The sequence below is a fragment of the Schistocerca gregaria genome, chromosome 3, assembly GCF_023897955.1.
Source record: "Schistocerca gregaria isolate iqSchGreg1 chromosome 3, iqSchGreg1.2, whole genome shotgun sequence".
In the NCBI taxonomy this organism is placed as follows: domain Eukaryota; kingdom Metazoa; phylum Arthropoda; class Insecta; order Orthoptera; family Acrididae; genus Schistocerca; species Schistocerca gregaria.
The window spans coordinates 899,777,001-899,788,269 of record NC_064922.1 but is presented as its reverse complement, the minus strand read 5'-3'; positions in this window follow the sequence as shown (position 1 = coordinate 899,788,269).

Here is an 11,269-nt window from a genome sequence, read left to right as displayed (position 1 = left end):
ATTTGAAAACTTAATAAACCACGCAATAATGTAGATAGAGAGGTAAAAATTAATACACATGCCTGGAATGACATGGGGTTTTATTAGAACCGAAAAAAAAAAAAACAAATTTCTCAAAATGTCCGACAAATGGCGCTGGACAGCAAAACGTCAGGAGCTGCGATGACAATCCTGTATAAAAGGAGCTGTAATGAGAGAGAGAATCAGATGCGCCAGCAGTCGTAGCATGTTGACGTTACCTGAAAAGTCGCTTTTAATGAAGCTGTATTTTCAGAATGGGGAATGTGCTAGTTCAGCGTTACGATCCTATCGCCATGGGAAGGGGATTCGAACGGGTAAAGGTCCGTTGACAAATGCAGCTGTGGAGAGAATCATTTCGAAGTTCGAAGACACGGGTTGTTTAGACGATAGACCCCGTAGTGGCCGACCGAGCACAAGGCGTAATGCTGCTGAGGCACTTCAGGAAGAAATGGAGACTGTAGCGGGTTCGTCTATGCACGGGGAAGTCAGCGCCAGTGCAGTCGCACGTCGCCCCGGCATTCCATACACTACTGTTTGGTTGGCACTGAGGCGTACCCTCCGATGTTATCCGTACATAATCCATCGCCATCATGACCTGTTACGTGGTGATTTAGTGAAGCGGAGGGCATTTGCGGTGTAGGCGTTTCAAAAGATGGCGGAAGATGACGGTTGGTTGAGTAACGTGTTGTGGACCGACGAAGCTCATTTCACGCTCCGAGGGTCTGTCAACGCCCACAACTGTAGAATTTGGGCTATCGAAAATACTAGGACTGTTGTGGAAACTCAATTGCACGACGAGAAAGTCACGGTATGGGTCGGATTTACCTCATCTACCGTTATCGGGCCTTATATCTTCGAGGAAATGCGTGATTCTGGTTTTGTAATTGCTTCCGTGACGGGTGAGAGGTACGCCGATATGTCACAGAATCGCATCGTCCCCAGCCTGGCTGATAAACACCTGCTGGAACGTACGATGTTTATGCAGGATGGCGCTCCACCCCATATTGTTAGACGCGTGAAAGATCCCTCGCTCACGTCGGTTTGGTGACGATCGTGTGCTCAGCCGCAACTTTCGTCATGCTTGGCCTCCCAGGTCCCCAGACCTCAGTCCGTGCGATTATTGGCTTTGGGGTTTCCTGAAGTCGCAAGTGTATCGTGATCGACCGACATCTCTAGGGATACTGAAAGACAACATCCGACACCAGTGCCTCACCATAAGTCCAGACATGCTTTACAGTGCTGTTCACAACATTATTCCTCGACTACAGCTATTGTTGAGGAATGATGGTGGACATATTGAGCATTTCCTGTGAAGAACATTATCTTTGCTTTGTCTTACTTTGTTATGCTAATTATTACTATTCTGATCAGATGAAGCGCCATCTGTCATTTTTTGAACTTTTGTATTTTTTTGGTTCTAGTAAAAGCCCATGTCATTCCAAGCATGTGTGTCAATTTGTACCTCTCTATCTACATTATTCCGTGATTTATTCAGTTTTCAAATTTATACTGACTTTTTGATCACCCGGTAAAAGAAGTACACCTACGAGGAGGCATTTGCACATAAAGATGCAGCCTAGTGATCTACTGTCACTAGATTTTAAAAATGAATATGAGTGACAGTAGAAAAGGATAAGAATTCTCAGTATCTGCTATGCGAAATACAGTCGCATAATCGATGGTTACTGCAGATTTGCTATGGAACAACATCACAACATTATGCAGAAGGAATATAAAGATTTCGCTGATGATGAAGGAGTAAGAAATTACTACGATAGACAGACGGGGTTTATTGGTTGGTACATGAAGAAGCACTTTGTACTACATTTGCAGGCGTGGAGCACGTGATTAAATTGGTAGTACGGATAGTAAATTATCTGTAATCGCATGCATTGTTCCACTATCAGCTGGAACAGTTTATATAGAACTAAACGAAGAGTATCAAGTATTAAGATAAAACTGCAAAGTTCGATGGCCAGGAAAGATATTTCGATTTAAAACCCGCTATTGTTTAATTTATGAAGGAAAAAGGAGTGCACGAACGGAAAGTGGAACATCCGGAATGGATTTCAGATCTCTTATTTTGAGGGGATGTGACTGCACAGAACTCACAGTAAGATGTTCCAAGGGAAGAAACATTTCTGATTTATTGTGGATACATTCAAAAAGAAAATCGTATTGTGGATGGGGCAACTTCTCATGAAAAAAACCTTCCATTTCCCAGAGCTCGCTGGCTTTAAAGAAGAATCGAATTTTGCAGAATTCACTGTGGCGTTGAAAGAACGACAGGAATCTTTTTCTAAGCATTTTGCCAAACTTACATCTGTTTTTAAACTGATTCGGAGACTGTTTGCTCTTTCAGTTGAAAGCACCTTTGTACAAATGCTGATGGGACCGATTGATCTGCAGTGCAAGTCCCTATTAAAAGGGAAAGTATTTTGCTATAATACTGTCCAAGATTTCTATATCGTCCGTGGGAAGAGAGTCCACGTCGCCATAATGAGGTTGCATCCGTGAGAAAATACTTAGGTTAGTGTGTATGTGAAAGACTTCCATAATCACCATTATGTGGCAACCTGAAATTGATAATCTGTGCAGTTGTATCGGTCTATCCACACATCGACAGTCTGTACCAGACAATTATACTGTGTTTCCAGTGTTCCAATAATAATTAAATAATACTGATTTTTGTTTGTTTCTTCTTTGATGTTGAGAAATATGAAATCATTTGCTGTGTGACTACATCTCCATTTAAATGGAAAATCTCATATAAATTTTCGGTTGTTTTTTGTGTTTCTATCGGCTGTACTGAGCTGAGGTAAGTACTGGCCAGCCCCTCTATCTCTTTGTTAGTAATTGTTTCTCCATTTAAATGCAGTCTTTTCGCAGTTTCCCCGTCTTCCCCCTACTTGCTTTCAGGCAAGTGACGTGGCAGTGGGGGGAAGTGTGCAGCCGGTTTAGAGAGTTATGGAAGAGCACTGCTCGTGTGCCGAATTTTTGGTCGTCTCTTCTGTACGCTTCTACAGCAAATTTCGTGTCCGTCAAGTATAGATATTTATGAAGGTTAAAAGTTAGGTGACCTAGGAAACATAGAACCTGGTGAACTCTGGAAATGTATCCAGTAACTTCAATAGGAAACCATCACATCACTACAAATACACTGCAGTATGCGGGAAATCAAGAAACTAATGAGGAGTTATTGAACAGAATTGGGGAGAAAAGAAGTTTGTGGCACAACCTGCGTAGAAGAAGGGGTTCGTTGATAGGACATATTCTGAGAAATCAAGGTTTCACCAATGTAGTATTTGAGGGAAGTTTGGGAGATGAAACTCGTAGAGGGAGACGAAGAGATGAACACACAAAGCAGATTCGGAAGGATGTAGGTGGCAGTAGTCGTTTGGAGATTAAGATGCTTGCACAGGACAGAGTAGCGTGGAGAGCTTCATCAAACCAGTCTTCGGGCTGAAGATCACAGCAACACATGAACTGAAATAGACTTTATTCCAGATGTGCTGCTGGGTGCTACATTCAGATAATTCTGCGTCAAAACAACAAAGCAGAGGACTGTACTGAATAACGTGGGATTCTCAGCACGAGGCACGTCAGTGTCCGAGCACTGCAGCCACACACCTCTCAGACATTAGCACAGCAACGCCTGGTGAGAGCCCCGTGCAGTCGTCCCCAGCGTCTCCACGTTGCCCTCCCATTAAGCTGCCGGCCGCCACGCACCTCCCCCGTGCCGTTGCTCCGAGTGTCCCGCTCGTCTCGCTTCTCTCGGCTATAGTGCACACGCTCGCTCCGTGACACTAGCGGCATTAAACAGCGGACTCCTTTGACGATCCACACGCCCTCTCGCCTGCACTGAGAAATTTCCTACAGCCTCAGCACCACCTGCTGAATGGAGCAGGACATCGACTGTGTTGTGGTAATCGCTGCAAAATATCAAAGCAAGTAATGTGTTTCATGGAAATTTGGCATTTATTGCATGATGCCTCGATGACGTTGCAATTTGAATGCCCAACAGTTTCTTATCAAAGTTTATTAGTAATATGTGTACATGATTTAATAAGCTTTCATGGTTTTTGAAACATTATGATTTCATGGGATTACAGTTTCAAATTATTGCGTTGATGCCAATGAAGTACTTTCACATGATCGAAGAGTTCACCACTGGTATACTGCCGATTCATAGTGTCCAACAAGCACAATATTTTGGCGACCAAACATGTCGTCAGCGTCAGGTGCCCTGACTAACTGAGCTCCTGAGCACATATATATATATATATATATATATATATATATATATATATATATATATATATATATATATATATATATATATCTGTGTGTGTGTGTGTGAGTGTGTTTCTCTCTAAATTTTGCCGCCTCTGTAAGTTACCAAGTAACAGGCGAGGGAAATATTTATTGCGATAGGTCACCATAAGAAACGTTACACTGTCTGGGGAGCTATGAACATAGTTTATTGCGTTCTTATCCAAAGAGTTACAGCAAAACCATACAATTATTTAAATGGAACAATAGTTGTTTCTATCATGCACTGGAATCAGTTATCCGAGCTGTGTATGCATCAATTTAAATTACATTCCTGTCACTTTTAGTTTGGAAGCTACAACCCTTCAACGTTTCAGGGGCAGATACCCCACACGCTGCGCATAATGCAATGCGCTTCCTAAATGTGGTGCGGCCGATATGTAACGTCGCCGGTGTGACGGAGCGAGAAGCTTCCTCGATGCGCTGTTAGACTGCCGACTGTCACCGCACACGGCCGTATACGCGACAGTTCGAGTCACACAAACAAACGGGGCTCAATATACCACAGTTACAGACATCGGGTGACGATGGCATACATGAACAACGAGTACGTTGACATGTTTCTGTTGTTCGGCGAGTGCCGACACGATGCCACTGAAGCAGCCACGGCGTACGCCGTAAGATATCCTAGGCGAAGAGCTCCAGCAGCCATTACGTTCTTACATGCCGAACAACGGTTTCGGTAAACAGGCAGCTTGGAAATGCGCCGCAGTAACAGACGAATAACTGCAAGAAGTGAGGAGACAGAGGTGTTTGTTGTGGCTGTAGTACACCACGACCCTCATGTCAGCTTACGAGCCGTTGCTGCAGTCGCTGGTGTCAGTCTCACATCTGTGTGTAGTACATGGCCACCGGTTTCACCCATACCGCCAGTCACTGACCCAGGACTGCATGGGAAAGATTTCCGTGTGATAGTTACATTCTGTGAATGGGCCATGCGTAATTTCACGCTGGAGTCTTTACAAGGTGTTATGTTCTCTGGTGAGTCCACGTTCGCAAATTATGGAGCAGTGAATCGCCACAACGTGCACTATTGGGCCGCACACAATCCTCGGTGGGTACGACTGTCGACCATCAACGGAGGTGGTCTCTTAATGTATGGCGTGGAATCCTTGGGATGAGATCATCGGTCCACGCTACTTCCCAAGTACACTGACAGGTGAGTTATATCTCGCGTTTATAGTCGACAGTTTGGGTGGTCTCCTTGAACTTGTGCGTCTGCAGACGAGAGTCCATATGTGGATGCAGCTCGATGGTCACCCAGCCCATTTTGCACGTGCTGTTATGGAAGAAATAAACAACAGATTTGCAGGAAGGTGGTTGTGGTGCCATGGTCCTCATTCATGACTGGCAAGGTCGGCCGATTTAACACCATTACATTTCTTTTTGTGGGGATATCTAAAGAATCATGTTAATGTCACTGAGCTCATATCCTCAGATGATCTAAAACGACGAATCGAGGACGCATGTTGCTCCGTGACATCGGCGACGTTACAACTCGGACGCACCACATTTAGAAGGCGCATTGCTTTATGCGCAGCGTGTGTCGTATCTGCCCCTGAAACTATGAAGGGTTATAGCTCTCAAACAAAAAGCGATATGAATGTAATTTAAATTGATGTAGACACAGCTGGTGTAACTGATTTCAATGCATGATAGAAAAAACTGTTGTTCCATTCAAAAAATTGTATGTTTTTGCTGTAACTCTTTGGATAATAATACGATAAACTATGCTCACAGCTCCGCAGACAGTGTAACGTTTCTAATGGTGACCTACCGCAATAAATATTTCCTTCGCATATTACTTCCTAAATTACAGAGGCAGACAGATTTAGCGAAACACCCTGTATATGTACAGCGTGGTCCATTGATCGTGACCGGGCCAAATATCTCACGAAATAAGCGTCAAACGAAAAAAACTACAAAGAACGAAACTTGTCTAGCTTGAAGGGGGAAACCAGATGGCTCTATGGTTGGACCGCTAGATGGCGCTGCCATAGGTCAAACGGATATCAACTGCGTTTTTTTGTATATAGGAACCATCATTTTTATTACATATTCGTGTAGTACGTAAAGAAATATGAATGTTTTAGTTGGACAACTTTTTTCCCTTCGCGATAGATGGTGCTGTAATAGTCACAAATATATGGCTCACAATTTTAGACGAACATTTAGTAAGAGGTAGGTTTTTTAAATTAAAATACAGGATGTAGGTACGTTTGAACATTTTATTTTGGCTGTTCTAATGTGATACATGTACCTTTCTGAACTTATCACTTCTGAAAACGCATGCTGCTACAGCGTGATTAGCTGTAAATACCACATAAACGCAATAAATGCTCAAAATGATGTCCGTCAACCTCAATGCGTTTGGCAATACGTGTAACGACATTCCTCTCAACAGCGAGTAGTTCGCCTTCCGCAATGTTCGCACATGCATTGACAATGCGCTGACGCATGTCATGTTGTCAGGCGTTGTCGGTGGATCACGATAGTAAATATCCTTCAACTTTCCCCAAAGAAAGAAATCCGGGGACGTCAGATCCGGTGAACGTGCGAGCCATGCTATGGTGCTTCGTCGAACAATCCACCTGTCATGAAATATGCTATTCAGTACCGCTTCAACCGCATGCAAGCTATGTGCCAGACATCCACCATATAGGAAGTACATCACCATTCTCTCACGCAGTGAAACATCTTGTAGTAACATCGGTAGAGCATTACGTAGGAAATTAGCATACGTGGCACCATTTAGATCGCCATCGATAAAATGGGGGCCAATTATCCTTCCTCCCATACTGCTGCACCATACATTAACCCGCCAAGGTTTCTCATGTTCCACTTTTTGCAGCCATTGTGGATTTTCCGTTGCCCAATAGTGCATATTATGCCGGTTTACTTCACCGCTGTTGGTGAATGACGTTATTCGTAAAGTAAGGAACGATGGGTCGTGAGGCGTGAAATGGAAACCACAAGGAAAATGCTATGAAGTATTGCACCAGTGTGTTGTTCAATGTCTCTAGTATGCCCGTCGATAGCATTACATCGTTCTTTTTAGTTCTGGGCACACAGGGAGCACATAAATATATCTAGAACAGTAGTGTCTCCCGACAAGTACGAGAGCCTGGTGAGAAATTTCGCCTGAAGCTATGCGATCAACATTACAAAGCTGTTGTGCGTTTTGTTCTTCAAGACAATTCTTAGCCGCGTTCTGCAGGGGCAATGTAGATGCTCCTGCATCGTTTTCAATTGGAAATGTTTGATTACCCACAATACAGACCGTAATTGTCTCCCTGTGAGTTTCATCTCTGCTCACATGAACCGCTGGCTATGAAGACAACATTTTGGCACAGACAATAAGCTGTAGGCCAGCTTAGAGAACTGGTGGTGGTGGTGGTGGTGGTGGTGGTTAGTGTTTAACGTCCCGTCGACAACGAGGTCATTAGAGACGGAGCGGAAGCTCGTGTTAGGGAAGGATTGGGAAGGAAATCGTCCGCGCTCTTTCAAAGGAACCATCCCGGCATTTGCCTGAAACGATTTAGGGAAATCATGGAAAACCTAAATCACGATAGCTGGAGACGGGATTGAACCGTCGTCCTCCAGAATGCGAGTCCAGTGTGCTAACCACTGCGCCACCTCGCTCGGTGGAACTGGCGGAAAGCACTGACGGCTGTCTTCTATAACGAGGGTTTGGAAAGTTGGTACAACGCTACGACAAATGTCTAAGTCGGATCGGCACTATGGAGATAAGTAGCTGGAAATTGTAGCTAATTATTGCAAATATATATATATATATATATATATATATATATATATATATATATATATATGTGTGTGTGTGTGTGTGTGTGTGTGTGTGTGTGTGTGTATGTTAAGGAGGCGAGCGGGCTACTCTATTCAGCCAGGCTAGGGTAGGATTTCTGGTATGTTTCATCTGTTTGTTTCATATTTTCAAGGGCCATGGTTGGTATTCTGTTTTTTTGCTCCTAGGCCTTTTGGGTGATGGAGTCTTCGTTTTTCCCAATTAGGTGGAGGATGCTGGGAACATTTGTGACATTCGCCTTAGGGGCTAGGGAGAACCTCCAAACCTGGCTGGAGGCGCTGCTGTTGCCACCGTTTGCTGCTTCTCGAGCGTCCTCTCTGGAAGAGCTACCTCGTAGTTCTTCTCGGTTCATCGGTGCTGGTTCGCCTGCCTCGTCTCGCCTGGCGAACGTACCCCTACGTCGCTGTCGTCTCAGGGGCGGTGGTGGTTGTTGGCCTGGCAGCGGTAACTGTATCTGTCGAGGCGCTGTTCTTCTTTTTCTTCTTCTGTTTCTTTTTCCCTCTTCTGCCGTAACTCCGACCACCAGCGTTGGTAGTTGTTTCGATCTTCCGGGTTTGGATAATATATTTCCAGTAGTTCGATGTTCACCAGAAAGCTAATATCTGTGGCGAACTATTCCGTCCGCGATTTCTTGTCGACCAGTGTCGACGTTTCTTCTCTACCGACGCCCGCCGTCTGTGAGGCGCGATTTGCTATCATATTCCTTTGTGTGCTGGTGTGCGTGGCTTGTTCTTGTGCCATACGGTCTTCTATCTGGGGCGCTGCATTAATGTACGGTTGCGTACCAGCCGTGCTTCCATGTGCGGCGTGCGGTAGTATGCCCCTCTCAGCATTCAGCAGGCAACCTCCATCTCTGCGTGAAGTGCCATCTTGAGTGCCATCTTGCTTTCTACACTCAAATTTCAGTTCCTGCCTCGTTCACCAGAATTGGTTCAAATGGCTCTGAACACTATGGGACTTAAATGCTGTGGTCATCAGTCCCCTAGAACTTAGAACTACTTAAACCTGACTAACCTAAGGACATCACACACATCCATGCCCGAGGCAGGATTCGAACCTGCGACCGTAGCGGTCGCGCGGTTCCAGACTGTAGCGCCTAGAACCACTCGGCCACCCCGGGCGGCTCACCAGAATTGGAAACTAAGTTTGGTACTACTAACAGCCTTTACATATGACCAGAATTTCTTTGGATTTTGTGAAATATCATTTGACAATATTCTGCTACAGCAGTCACTGAAGGCATCAAATATTGCTCTGTTGACAGCCACGAGACTCAGAGCGCCATAGACACGGCTTCCGAGGTAGACTTTCGCAGGGCATTTCATACAGTTCCCAACAGTCGTTTAATAAACAAAGTAAGAGCATATGGACTATCAGACCAGTTGTGTGATTTGACTGAAGAGTTCTTAGATAAGAGAAAGCATCATGTCATTCTCAACGGAGATAAGTCTTCCGAAGTAAGAGTGATTTTGGCTGTGCCACAGGGGAGTGTTGTAGGATAACATCAGAAGTTCACTGAGGCTTTTTGCGGATGATGCTGTTGTATATCGAGAGGTTGTAAGAATGGAAAATTGTACTGAAATGAAGGAGGAGCTGCAACGAATAGACGCATGGTGCAGAGAATGGCAATTGAATCTCAATGTAGACAAATGTAATGTGCTGCGAATACATAGAAAGAAAGATCCTTTATCATTTAGCTACAATATAGCAGGTCAGCAACTGGAAGCAGTTAATTCCATAAATTATCCGGGAGTAGGCACTAGGAGTGATTTAAAAGAGAGTGACCATATAAAATTAATCGCCGCTAAAGCAGATGCCAGACTGAGATTCATTGGAGGAATCCTAAGGAAGTGCAGTCCGTAAACAAAGGAAGTAGTTTACAGTACGCTTGTTCGCCCACTGCTTGAATACTGCTCACCCGTGTGGGATCCGTACCAGATAGGGTTGATAGAAGACATAGAGAAGATCCAACGGAGAGCAGCGCCCTACGTTACAGGATCATTTAGTAATCATGAAAGCGTTACAGAGATGATAAATGAACTCCAGTGGAAGACTCTGCGAGAGAGAGGCTCAGTAGCTCGGTACGGACTTTTGTTGAAGTTTCGAGAACATACCTTCACCGAGGAGTCAAGCAGTATATAGCTCCCTCCTACGTTTATCTCACGAAGAGACCATGAGGGCAAAATCAGATAGATTAGAACTCCCACAGAGGCATACCGACAATATTTCTTTCCACAATAATACGAGACTTGAGTAGAAGGGAGAACCGATAGAGGTACTCAAGGTACCCTCTGCCACACACCGTCAGGTGGCTTGCCGAGTGTGGATGTAGATGTAGAAGCGCCAGTCGGCTGCTTTTAGTACTGCTTCGATGGCCGAATGTGGGTCGTCTCCAGTGCAGTCTCTCCGTGCGCGGGCTTCTGCCTCTGCGGTGTCTTTGTCGTGGACTGGCGGCCCTCCTGTGAATAAACCCACGGCCGGCAGCTGGGGAGGGCGACTTCCTGCCGTCTCGCCTTTCTCCTGCGTCTTCTTCTGAGGTTCTTCTGCTCGGTATTTTCTGCAGGTTCAGAGTCTGCCCTTTTCGTCTTCGTGATAGCAATGGAAATGTTACCGATGATGGAGCCACTGAATCGGAGTTACTAAATACAGTTTTCCGAAATTCCTCCACGAAAGAAGACAAAGTAAACATTCCATAATTCGAAAGCAGAACAACTGTTAGCATGAGTGACATAAAAGTACACTACTGGCCATTAACATTGCTACACCACGAAGATGACGTGCCACAGAAGCGAAATTTAACCGACGGGAAGAAGATGCTGTGGTGTGCAAATGATTAGCTTTCAGAGCAGCTTTTCTGAACATGCCTCCAACTTGTGCAAGATCTGAAAAAATAAATAAAGAAGTGTCTGCTGTTGTAGGCGATACTGCCAAGTTTCTATGAAGAAAGCAGTGGCTGAATTGGTGGAAATAAACCAAACAGAAATATATCCTGGGGTGTATGCATGCTCTAAAAATTATAGTGTCTCAAGTGCGGGCATAGAGGCTGCTGCAGTTGTGAGGATGTTCTCCAGATCAGAGGTTGGATATACTAAA